Genomic DNA, 13,461 nt, shown 5'->3' with positions numbered 1-13,461 from the left:
CCGAGTTGCGCAGACGGCTGCGATGTCCCTTTACTTAATTAATTAGGTAAGAATGAATCTATTCACCTGTCCATTAAAGAAGAATAATAACAAAAAAAAAAATACTCTTAACAGCTAAGAATAGAAATCATTCCTTTATGATATCAAAGAATAAATTCGCGGTGGTGGGATGGTTCCAAAGGACCCCTCCTTCCCTATAAAACGGAAATACCACATATCATCTTCAACTACCAGAAAAGAGGAAAAATATTAAAGGAGAATTGAAGAAGAAGAAGAAGAAGTGAGCAACAGATCCAAGTAGCTAACTATTTCGGGCAAAGCTAATCATTGAGAAAAGGTATGCATGCACATGCATGTGATTAACACTAGTCCGAGTAGCATTATACATACTCCTTTTCGAAGATATTTTCTTAATCTCTAATGGGTCAGGTCTCGTCCAAATTATTTTTGCTATAAATCATATGTTTAATTTTGTAGATGGGAATTTGGTTATACAATGTTATAAACCTTTCAAAAAAAGGTTTAGTGTTGGAGAAATCATCTAAAACTCGACATTTGAATGTCATCACCAACACTATTAATGAAGTATGCGGATATTGGGATGAAGATTGGATGTTTTATTTCGATCGCGGAAGGATACGTATTAGAGTGTTTGACGATGGTGACTGGGGATTGATAATTCATATCAAGCGAGATGGCACACCTGATTTAATTGCAAAATGGAATATACAAAATAATGATACACGTATTAATTTTACTTTTGAACAAAGTAAAATTTGGTTTTACTCTTCAGATAAGCCTTTGAAGAAGGATGGAGAGCAGCATCAAGGATGGGCTTTACAAATTGAGAAAGATTGGAAGTGGGTTTCATATGATGTAAACGCATAAGAGCATATCATGAGATCCAATGAGGTTCGTTGTGTTTTTGTCACTGTAATAAGTCTTTGTGGTTCCACTATATGCAAACATACATATAAATAAAGCCATAGCAGTTATTGTTATTAATTTAGTTTGAATCGTGATGGAAATTGAAGTGAAATAGTGAAAATCATATCACCCTAATTGTAATGATAAGATGTAAATGGGGAAAACTAGAATAAAAAGCTTATAATTCAAATCCTTTCAATCATGAATTATTTGTCCCACCAATCATCTTAGATCAATATGTTGGAGATATAGTATATGTACCTATACATAGTTTAATTAGCTTCCTCTAACTTGACTTTATTTGTTGGAACTATGCTCTATGTTAGAGAGAAAGTTCTCCAACTCTTTGGCACCATAGAGGCCTCTGAATGCCTGATGTTATAGCATATTCACTCTAACATACTCTATCCTAGTATAATTAGTGTTTTTAGCGCCATGAATCAAAACATTCACCTTGGTGGTTAAATCTCTTATCTCATATTACAAAGCTTTTAATATAACACAAAAATCTTTTATGAGGTCAACAATGGAACCTTATTATTACTTTTGGCTCCCCTTAAGGGGCAACAGTGCAATTTATAAATTAGACCATCTCATTGGCCATTTTGTTGATTTGGATAACTCATAATTTGAGCTTGTAAAGCCACTCCTTAGTTTTAGTGATTGATCCTTTGGCTTTCATACTAATTCTCCAAACAAGCGTGCAATCTAAGGCAATTGAGTCACAAGGCTATGAGCAAAGCTTTTATACCAACTACAACATGTTATGATGATCTTTGTGGCATTAGTTGTGACCCACAAGCATAAACAAGAAAAGTGAAGAAGAAGAAGGAACAACCAGTGTGTAAGCATAAACAATAAAAGTGATCACATGGTGGAGAGTAAAGAAATATGATACATTTGTAGGAAACATATGATTAATAAGGGAGACAAGTCAGCTAAACATGAATACAATGCTTCTGAATGATACAAGATTGACAAAAACTCACCCTCCATTAATGAACTTTATATGTTATTATCGAATAATATAATTGTCGAGAACCCAATTTTAACCAGGCTACCTTGAGCAGACCCGACATATTAAAAATTAACTTAAATCCTGAGATTGGGAGGATCTGATCGAGTCCTGGCTTGTTTTAATTGAATTCCAGTGAATTTTATTTGAGTCCCGGTATTTTAATTGAGTTCCGATGAATTTCAATTGAGTTCTAGTGAATTTTTGAGTCCCAGCGAATTTTAATTGAATCCCAATATTTTAATTGAGTTACGGTGAATTTTAAACGCGTCCTAATATGTTTTAATGGAGTCCTGGCATTTTAATTGAGTCGAGTTTGGGTCCTCCGGTGTTCAAGAGTCGAGCCTTCTTAAAACCAAGTCTCTCTTTTTGGGAGTGTAAAATTGGACAATAAAAAGAGAAATACATAAAATAAAATTAAAAAAGAAAAGAAAAAATATCAAGAAAATACAAAAAGTACAAAGAAATAAAAATCAAGCCAGGAGTCACATGCATCTTGCCCGCAGAAGCCTGTCCAAAAAATTTAGAGAAAGCGAATCAGTGGAGAAGCATGTGCCGGTTTGTTGGCATGTTCCTTCCCATGAATAAAGGAGCAGGCGTATTCAGCCGTAACCACCACCCAGACTCCCTATAAATAGGAAGTCTGAGCCCAGCGCAAAAGGCAGAGAGAGGGGGGGTCTCCATTCTTTTTATTTTCATTCGTCACCCTCATGGTCCATCTCTCATTCTCCAACCTCCATTCCGGCATCTCACCCACAACCTTCACCCAAGCTCTCGGATTCTCGCACTTGCACACAGAGCACGAACCTCTCCTCTCTCTGATCTCTCTTGCTTTTCCTTTCATCTCTCAAACCGCCGCCCACTTACCTCACCGTCACCACCTCCCAGAACTCTGGCTATTCCTTCGACCTCGCCGTCCCCGGCACCACCGTCACCCTCATCCGTATCCAACCAATAGCCGTCACCTGCAGCTCCCACCTACAAATCTCACACTCTCTCTCTCCCTGCTCTCCCTTCAGCATCTCCGGCCACCCACGACAACGAGCCATCCTCTCCGTCTCTCATTCTCCTCCGGCCATCAACCCATCTCCGAACACCCCAATAGCCAGTTCACTCACCGACGGTGCACTCTCTGGTTCTCTCATCTCTCTGTTTTCGTCGGCAACTCTAGCATTGTCTCACCCACGGTTTCACACAACCACGAGTCTCGCACCTCTACCAACACAATAGCTACCTCCATTCCCACACAAAGCATTCACGGCACACACGGCAGTTCATACTTCCATTTTCCACCACTGTCGTCGATTGCCGCCCATCGCTCGCTCACGAACTCATTTGAGTCTACGACAACTCTCGCCGCGCCAACTCCAACGTTCTGAGGAATTCTGAAAGGAGACTCAAAGCAGAACCGCGTTTCAGAAAGTCGTCTCCGTTCTAATGCTACCCACTTGCGAGAGACCATCGAGCCTTTTGCCTTGAAAACATGTGTCTCTGTGCACGGAGCAAAATCACGCCAAACATGAAGTGTTTGGTTTTGTTTTCCCCCTCGAGGTATGATCATTCTCCGACTTGTCATTTCTTTTTCTGTTTATAAATCTCGTGAAAGCGTTGTTGTTCGTAGATCGTCAGGGTTTTTGCATGGTGGGTTTTGATTTGGCTCGAAGATTAAAATAAAGAAAACATTTACCGTTTCTATTGGGTGCGTGTGTGTTTGTTTGTTTGTTTTGGACGGTGATTGAGGTAAAGCAGTGTTGGAGTTTTCTTTTAGTTTTCTCAGTGTGAGAGAAAACTTCGCCGGAATTTAAAGCTTCTGTGCCGGAAAAGGGTTGAATTCTGAAGGGCAAGAATGCATTGCCAACGGGGAGTTCCGTTCTGTTAAGAGAGAAAGAGCGAAAGATTTTCTGACCTGTATAAGTCGTTAACGCCCGCATCCCCGGTGTTTACACCGGCGGCCCGTGACAGATCGCCCATGCCACCTTCTACTGCGGTAGCGATGCCTTTGGAACCATGGTTAGGGCTCGCGGGTATGGGGACCTGTATGACCAGGAGAAAGATGTGAACACGGCGGCACTGAGCCTGGCAGTGTTCAACCAGGGGCTGAGCCGCAGAGCTTGCTTCGAACTCGGATGCACTGAGTTGAAGTGGTGCAACGCCGACACGCCTTCCATTCTTATCACCGCTGCCAACTTCTGCCCCCTAACTGGTCCATTCCCAGCTGCAATGGAGGCTGGTGCAACCCTCCTCGCCCTCACTTTGACTTCGCCATGCCCATGTTCCTCAAGCTCACTGAGCACCGCTCCGGAATCGCCCCCGTCAATCACCACCTGGTGCCATGCCAAAAGCAAGGGGGAATCAGGTTCATGATCAACGGTTTTTGTTAATTCAACTTGGTTTTGGTCACGAACTTCGCGAGTGCAGAAGACATCGTGGGGGTGCTCATCAAGGACAAGAAAACGGAGTGGGCAGTGATAAGCCGCAACTGGGGTCAGAACTAGGAGTCTAATGCCGTTGTGGTTGGTCAGTCACTTTCCTTCGGGGTCACCGACAGTGACCGACGCACCTCTCACACAAATTTGCACACACTTTGCTCATACACTATTAACACACACATGCACATGCACCTAAACACACACATTAACTCACGCACCCCATGCACACACACTAAAACACCCACTCATGCACTTACACACCCATGCACATGCGTACACACTCATGCATGCACATACACTAAAACACCCACTCATGCACGTACACACCCATGCACATGCACACACACTCATGCTTGCACACAACACACACACACCAACCCACCCACTCATGCACGTCTACACCCATGCACACAACATCCAGTCATGCACGTACACATCACTCATGCACACGCACACACACACTCATGCAAGTACACAAGCCATGCACATGCACATACACAACACACACAGGCACACACTCATGCACGTACACAACCCATGCACATACACAACACACATAAGTACACACACTCATGCACGTACACAATACACACCAAAACACGCACGCATGTACGCACAAAATGCACACTAACATACGAACTCAAGCATTGCATACGCACACCACCCACATAGAAGGCAACGTGTGTTGCTTCATTGGCCTTAACCGGGCCTAAAACTGGTCGAACCCTCTTGGACCGGTTCTTTCCCGAACCGGTTGGGTCCTTTGAACCTGCATGATATCGATTTGGTTTTTTGGTTCGTTTCATATTTTAATTAAATAAATTCACAAAAATCCACAAAAATAATAAAAATTTCAGAAAAAATCATTCAAAACACTTGGAAAAAATTTTTAAAATACTTTCACACATATTTTCATGATTTTTTGCTTTAATTGTCTTTGTGTTATTTAAATATGCGGGACAAGTATTAAAAAAATCATTAAAATGTTTTTACAATCACAAAAAATTCAGAAAAGGCCATAGAAAATATTTTGGACGACTTAAATCTCGAATGAGTCCAAAAACCTCCCGGAATATTACTTTTCATACTTAGGAAAATCCTACAAAATTTCAAAAAATATGGAGTGTATTTTGTACCATATTTTCTCAATTTTTTAATTTCGATGATTTCAAAGGGAGGCACGAACTCTTTGGAGTACACTATGCCTTGGTTCTGATGGAATATCTATATAGTATTTTATTTTGTATTTTTTCATATTTTTTGAAGGGGAGTATTTTTAAAGGCTTATTAATTTTAATTTATGGGATATTTTTTTATTAATTTGGTACTGTTCGAAAGAACAGACGTGTAGGGGGTGCTAATACCTTCCCCTCACGTAACCGAACTTTTGAACTTGACTTTGGTAACGCATATTGATTCTACCTTTAATTTGGTAGTAATCAAGTGTTCAAACCACACTTCAAAAGATTAGTGGCGACTCCATTTTACCTTGTTTTTCCACGAAAATAAATTTTTCAAAAAATTCACACATTTTCCCAGTTCGCAGCCGCACCCACCAATGTTGGCGAGTCTAGGGACATTGCGACAATAATGAAAGATCATTATATTTGAGGAGTCATTCTATTTATTACTAAAATATCATGCCTTCCGCAAAACATTAATCCTATACTATCATTTATATAAAAGGTTGAAGGTAAATGGGCACATACATGACACATGGTCATATGCAAGAACAACACTTTAGACAAGCTTTGTAACGAGAATTTGCTAGGTTAAGATGAATGAATTTGGATAAAAAAAATAATTTGTATATTATCATATATTGATAAAGTTTGTGTTTGCTCAAAAAATTGAAAAGAACCTATCACCCAAGAGAATGATTGATATATTTAGTTGGGAATAATTTAATAGTTGTTCTCTTTTGCCTATTTATTTATGCAATCTCTATCATTAGCATAATCGTTGTATGAGTACTTTTTTAACATCAAACATACAATTAATTAATGTTACCTCAATTTAATAATTTTTTGCTACTATTTTTTTTATTTTAATCTAGTAAAATAGATGTTTCAATCATTTCCTTCATTCCCATTTTCAATGTTTTGGTCCCATTTACAAATGTGAAGTCTAGATCTCAATCCCTAAATCTTATGAGCGGCACCTCCAATTTAGGAAATATTTAATGGAAGTGCTAGCATACCATAAAGTGTAAAACGAGTATTAGTTAAAAGTTGATATTCATAGAGGTCGGTCCGCTTCGTTTCAACTGCACATTTCCTTATCTAGAACAATAAAACTATAGGCAAAAGAAATCTTTTTTTAAAAAAAGTGATAGAACACTACATAGGCAAGTGTATGTAAGAAATATTAAAATAATTATACTTTCTCTTCATTATTTTTTGTGGACTTTGACTTTAAAAGATCGTCATCATAACCGTACATCAGATGCCAAAATTTACAACATTATTCCCAAAAGAATAATTTCTTAAATTAATGTCGTGTATTTGTATTCTTCCTATTCATTACATATTATTAATTATGCTAAAAAGTATTCCTTATTAAATGTAGGGGATACAACCACATTCAAGGTCATCATATGTTATTATATTAACATTTATATGATCCTTTTGGATACTTTAAGTAAAATGAAGTTATTAAATTAGTATAAAAAATAAATCTAAAAGAAAAGTACAAGGAAAATTTTAATATCTGATAAAATTCAAAAAAATAATTGCTAAGTTCGTGATCCTAGTCTATCCATTTTTACATAAAATTTTATAATTTCCATTTTGAGAAAATATGCACAAAAAACTACACAACTTATGGCCATATCCCACATTCCAAAATTATCATTATGAAAATATTTTGTATATTCAAGACAAGCATATAGAATGTTCAATCTTCGACTTGTTGACTTTTAAAAAATTGTCATCATTTTTTTAAAAAATTGTCATCATTTTAGATTTTTCAAAATTGTATAAGAAAGTTACAAAATATTTTTCATATTTTAAAAAAATTTCTAAACAAGCATTGAATAATTGAAAGGATACTTTTAAAATATTTTTTCAAATATATATATATACATATATATATTTATAAATTTTCAAAAACTTGAAAAAGTGAGAAATAAAAGATGTTTCTCTCAATTAAACATGTCCTTAATTAATATTCTCAATTTTTAAGATTCGGTCAACTAGGTTGCTCAGTTCGGTCAACTAGGGTGTTTTTGAATTTAAGTGTTGGTTGACCAGATTTGAGGCGATTTTTGAGCCTTTGAGATTCGGTCGACCGGGCTAAGTTCGGTTGACCGAAGTTGCATGTTCGGTCGACCAGGATGCAAGTTCGGTCGATCAGGCTATTTTATAACTGAGCGTTCGGTTGACTAGGATGTTGGGATTTTCCCACGTGCCACTTCGGTCAACCAGGGCGTTGCAATTCATTTTTGAAATGGTCGACCAATTGGTCAACATTTTGACCCTAGAGAGGTTCAGTTGATCGAAGTGCTACGTGTGTTTAGGTTCGGTCGACTAAACACATGAAAATTGTGCATTTGAGTTCTAACTTTCTTTTGGAGTCATCTCTACTTATATGATTATTACTTCTAAGATATATGAGGCTTTTTCATGTAATATATTTGGACCTATGGTCAGTTTAAGGTCTTTGAGCTTATCTGTTCTATCATGCATGTAATGTATTAATTATTATAGATCATTCCTACTTTACTATTACAAACCCGAATAAAACATAATATAAATTACAATAAATGACTATTTTGGGTCTTTATTTTTCAAGTCACCTCATGTTATCATATGATCTTGCCAATATTAACCTTCACACAAATTTTATGGATATTAAATATTAGAGTATTTGTCATAATCAAAACAAGGTATAATGTCAGCAATAATTTCTTAAATTGATGTCATTTATGTGTATCTGCATCCTTAATATCCTTCTTATTCATTACTTAATATTAATTACGCTAAAAAGTATTCCTTATTGGATGTAGGAGATACAACCACATTCAAGGTCATCATATTTTATTATATTAACATTTATATGATCCTTTTGGGATACTTTAAGCAATATTAAGTTATTGAATTAGTATAAAAAGTAAATCTAAAAGAAAAGTACAAGGAAAACTTTAATATCTGAAAAAATTCAAACAAATATTTGCTATTATTTTTTCGTATTTATATTTATATTTGCATTTTCATTATTTACAGGCACTGCTGGCTCTACCATGGACCCCGGGCAGAATTAATTAAAAAGGGGTCTGTGAATAAAATCCAGCTCATTTATTTCTTTTTCTTTTAAATTACAGTAGTGTCAACACCCCAATTTTAACCAGACCAACCCAAGGAGACCCAACGAAACAGGAGTTGTCTTTGAGCCCCGAGTGACCCCGAGTTCTGGAATTAAGACCCCAATCCCTCAATCGAGTCTTTCTAATTTAAGTCGAGTCTCTAAAAAGTCAAAATATGGTTCAGAGTTAAGTCTTGTAAATATTCAGTCCAAATCTTAGGTTTTAGGCCAAGTGTTAGGATTTATTTATGATAATTTTAATCAACTCTTTTAGTTGCAAAATTGATCTTCATTCTTATATAGGACCCTACAGATTCAAAGTCAGTTTCCTTTAGGTATTTGGGTTTGCGTCGTAGGAGCTCGAAAATTGAGTCCCTTTGAGCTAAGTGCTTTTAATTTCAAAACCGATTTTCCCTAATCGAGCCATGTAGTTTCCAAATCCATCGCTGGTTAGGCTCTGAGGCCCTTTAATTTTAGAATTATTTTTCTTCACAATGAGCCTAGGAATTATTCTAAGTGTGTAATTTTAGACTCAAAATCCAAAAACTAGTTTGGGATCCCCAAATTAAGAATGGTCCTTTTATTTCAAAATCAGTGTTCTTTGTCGCGACGTCCCCGGAGCGCGAGTGCCTCGAGGTGGCGAAATAAAAATTGGGGTTTAAATTTTTGAAAAAAACAATAAAGAAGTCGCCACTAACATTTTAGTGTGGTTAGAACACTTGATTACTACCCAATTAAGGGTAGAATCGGTCTCTGTTACCAAAGCCGATATCGGGAGTTCAGTTACGCGAGAGGAAGGTACGAGTACCCCCTATGTGTCTGTCCTTATGAACAGTACCTAATTAATTATCAAATTATCATGCCAATTACATTTAAGCACTCTTTAAAATTACTCCCTTTTAGTGAATTTTTGAATTATACATGTAAAGTAATAAATCACACAAATATATATATATATATAATATATATTCCCTCAGAACTGGGGTATGTGAAGTCCGAAAGTTCATACCCTTTTTGAAATCATAGGGAAGAAAATCGAAAATAATCATAATAATAAAATAATAACAAGTTAATATAAATACTAAAAATACCACAATTGAATATACGCATAGTTCAAAATAGAATTATGAGAGTAATAATAATTATAATAATAATGAAAAAAAATATGATAATAATATTAATAATGATAATGGTATCGCTAATAATAATATACAATAATAATAATGATAGTAATAATAAATACTATAATAACGATAATAAATAATAATGGTAATAATAACAATAATAATAGTGATAATGATAATAGTAATAATAATAATAAATATAATTATAATAAACACAATAATGATGATGATAATAATAATAATAAATAGTAATAATATTAATAGTGATTATAAATAATAATAATAATAATAATAATAATAATAATAATAATAATAATAATAAAGATAATATACATATTTTAATAATGCGATATTTACCTTAATACGAACACACAATCAATGATGTACATAATACGTATAGAAACAAAATTACCAAAACTAAGGAAACAATCTATTACTCAAATTATGGAAACCAAGTAAACCTAAGATTAGTAGGTAATTATATAAGGGCAAGATGGTAATGAAGTTATGGAAACGAATTCAACCTATTCCTAATATGTAGACAATCAATATGGTGACCAAATATGAAATTATGGTAATAAATAAATAAATAAATCGATATACCATTATAAATTTTTTATATGTTAAAAATAATAATAAAACATGATAACAATCTTACACGTGATATGATAATAAAAACTCTAATATAAATAATACACATTTGAATCAAGATCACAAAAATAAAAATCTTACACATAATAAACACAACATAATAACAACAAAACCCTAAGAATACATATTAAACATTAAAAACAATATAAACTTTATAATATGAATATTAACATTTTAATAAATACCATCGTAGTAAGATCTTCAATATGAATACTACCCAAATAAATACAACGAATAACAACCACGCCCTAAAAATACATATTAAACACTAAATTATACACATCAACAATATAAACCTTACAAAGTGAATATTAATATTCTAGTAACCCTAAATATTAAATATATAACTTGAATATTACATACTTAAATAAACACAACAAAAATTACCACATTTAAATGCTAAGCAATAAAATACTTACCACCACAAAGAAAAGAAATTCTGATAAAAGACATGTTAGCATAACACCTGCAAAAATTTCAGCTTCATCGGACAACTAATCACCATCCGATCATCTACATCACGCGGATTGCGCAGGCGCTGGTGAGCCCGCCGCTGCTGTGTGAGTCGACAGGAAAAAGTTTAGCTCGATCGGATAAGGCTTCATCAATTCGACCGCGTAGCACTGGTGAACCAAGTAAAATTTCAATTTGATCGGATAAGGAATAGTTGTTCAATTGGCTTCATCAAGTCAACCATGCAGCACCGGCAAACCTGCTGCTACTACAGTAAGTTGGTTGTCCAAGAAAAAAAAAATCAAAGCTTCAAACCTCTAAATTAAAATAAAATTGGTGAAAATTAAAATTATTGAGTCAGGAACAACTTGGTAAAATTTCAATTCAATCGGATAAGAAACCATCGTTCGATTGGCTTCATCAAATTGATTGCGCAGATGCCAATGATGTTGTGTTGCTATTGCTCCTCTTATTCTTATTCTTCTTTTTCTTCCTCTTCTTCTTCCTCTTCCTATGGTCGTGTCCCCTTGCTGTGTTTAGCCTCCGTATTCCACCTCCTCTCTTTGCTTCCTTTGGCTTTGTTTTTATAAGCCACAAATACCCAAAAATCCTAAGAAAAACCCTAATCCATGTGGGTATGCGGTAGCCCTTGCATTTAATTTGCGGCCCATGCAAAAAAAGAAATATTTTTTCGTCATTTTATTCCTCCAAAAATAAAGGAAAAGCCCGGTAAAAATGTGAACTTAAATTCCCGAAAAAGAGGACCCGAACTCAAGTTAAAATAAAAACGACTCAAAAAAATATAAAAAGACTCGATTTTTAGGGACTCAATAAAATACTTGATTGAAAGAACTCAATTTTAAAATGTAAAAGACTCAATTTTAAAAAATTAAAAGACTTAATTTTAAAAAAAATTATATAAAAATAATTGGGACTCATTTTAAAAATCAAAAGGACTCAATTTAAAAATACCAAGACTTTTTTAGTTTAAAATAACTGGGACACCTTTTAAAAATAAAAGACCTTAATTTTGAAAATAACCGAGACTCGCATTTGAGATAAATAGGACTCAATCGGATCCTTTCATTCCCGGGAATATAGGGTCAACTTTTTAATACGCAAGGTCTTTTGGTTAAAATTGGGGTGTCTACAGCTGCCCCTTTTTGTAGATTTCGTTGCTTCAATGTAATAGTAAGAACTCTCCTACGTTATTTATAGCAATATGCCTGCAAAGATAAAAGACACCTATTTTAACTAGGCCAAACAACTACCTAAAGATTTTAGATCAACTAGATGCAATTTGCTTCTGACAGCTAGGGATGAGAAAATTTAAACTGGGCAAAATGGGAATATGGCACAATTTTCTAAGAAGTTAGTGGTTAGTGGATCTTTAGTTAGAAGTTAGAAGATGTCAATGGTTAGTAGCAATCATAGAATCTCTGAAAGATGGTTACTCCATTGGGGATGATCAATCAAGTGTAAGATCTCGAGATCCTTTGGAAGATGAGTATTTAGGTGTAGAATCCCGAGTCTTTGAAAGATGGTTACTCTATTGGAAATGATCAATTGGGTGTAGGGTCTTGAGATCCTTTGCCTGCTTCAGGTATAGGATCCTTGTTAGAATTGGTGTATTCCCAAGAGGGGGGCTGAATTGGAATTTAAAAATTTTTCTCCTAGGTTAATCTATTCAACAACAATATATACACAACCTAGGGACTTGTCTGTGCAATTTCCAAATGCGAGATAACAATGATGTGGAAATTAAATCAAACGCATCATTCACACAATAATATATACGTGTAATAAATATAAAGTGCAGAAATGTAAATAAACACACAATATGTTATCGAGGTTCAGCCAACTGTGCCTACGTCCCCGCCTCTAGCTCGCAAACCTGAAGATTCCACCAATAGCTCACTTAAGGGTGGAGCGACACCGTTTACAACTAGGTCAAATTAACACAGGGCTGAGCTCAACCTACACGCCTTAACAGGACGACGCACCTAGCTTTCCTAACCGGGTCTAAGCCAATCCGGGACTATTCCGAAGCTAGTCTCCCTCTTCAGGCCCGTTCCTGGATATACAACTAATGTGTATATAAACAAATGGTATAGTGATTGTGCTTTCGTGTAAAGCAGATATGTACCCAAATACACGCAATAACATACACCACAATATGATTCAATATGTAAGCTCAATGTGGTCTAAATGGTTAAACTCTCAAAAGTATTTTCTATCAGTGTAATGCGTACGTGAGAGTGCAAACCTAGATGATCTTTGTATCACAGGATATTCAATCTAAGTGCTTAAACAAAGATATTATTCAAACTTTATATATTTCAATCAACAAGTTTTCTCAATACATATATGTATATGAAGCTCTAGTAATGTATAAGTTTGGTTTGCAAAAAGAGTTTAATCTTTGTATTCAACTAAAGATATAAATCAATGAATATTGTAACAAAGATTTTCCTCACACAAACAAATATCTCTTTAAATATTTATCAAATGAAACACACTAGATATTTGAAACTGATGTAGAAAGAGTTCTTGCAACCAA

At 35.1% G+C, this 13,461-nt stretch overlaps 1 pseudogene; it reads left to right on the top strand.

Moving 5' to 3' along the window:
• The first annotated feature begins 897 nt into the window (after nucleotides 1-897).
• Nucleotides 898-11,491, top strand: LOC131153700 (expansin-A6-like; annotated as a pseudogene).
• The last annotated feature ends 1,970 nt before the right edge of the window (nucleotides 11,492-13,461 follow it).

This window comes from Malania oleifera, chromosome 4 (genome assembly GCF_029873635.1).
Source record: "Malania oleifera isolate guangnan ecotype guangnan chromosome 4, ASM2987363v1, whole genome shotgun sequence".
Classification (NCBI taxonomy): domain Eukaryota; kingdom Viridiplantae; phylum Streptophyta; class Magnoliopsida; order Santalales; family Ximeniaceae; genus Malania; species Malania oleifera.
The sequence above is the reverse complement of the archived record's forward strand: the minus strand, read 5'-3'. Positions and strand labels throughout refer to the sequence as shown.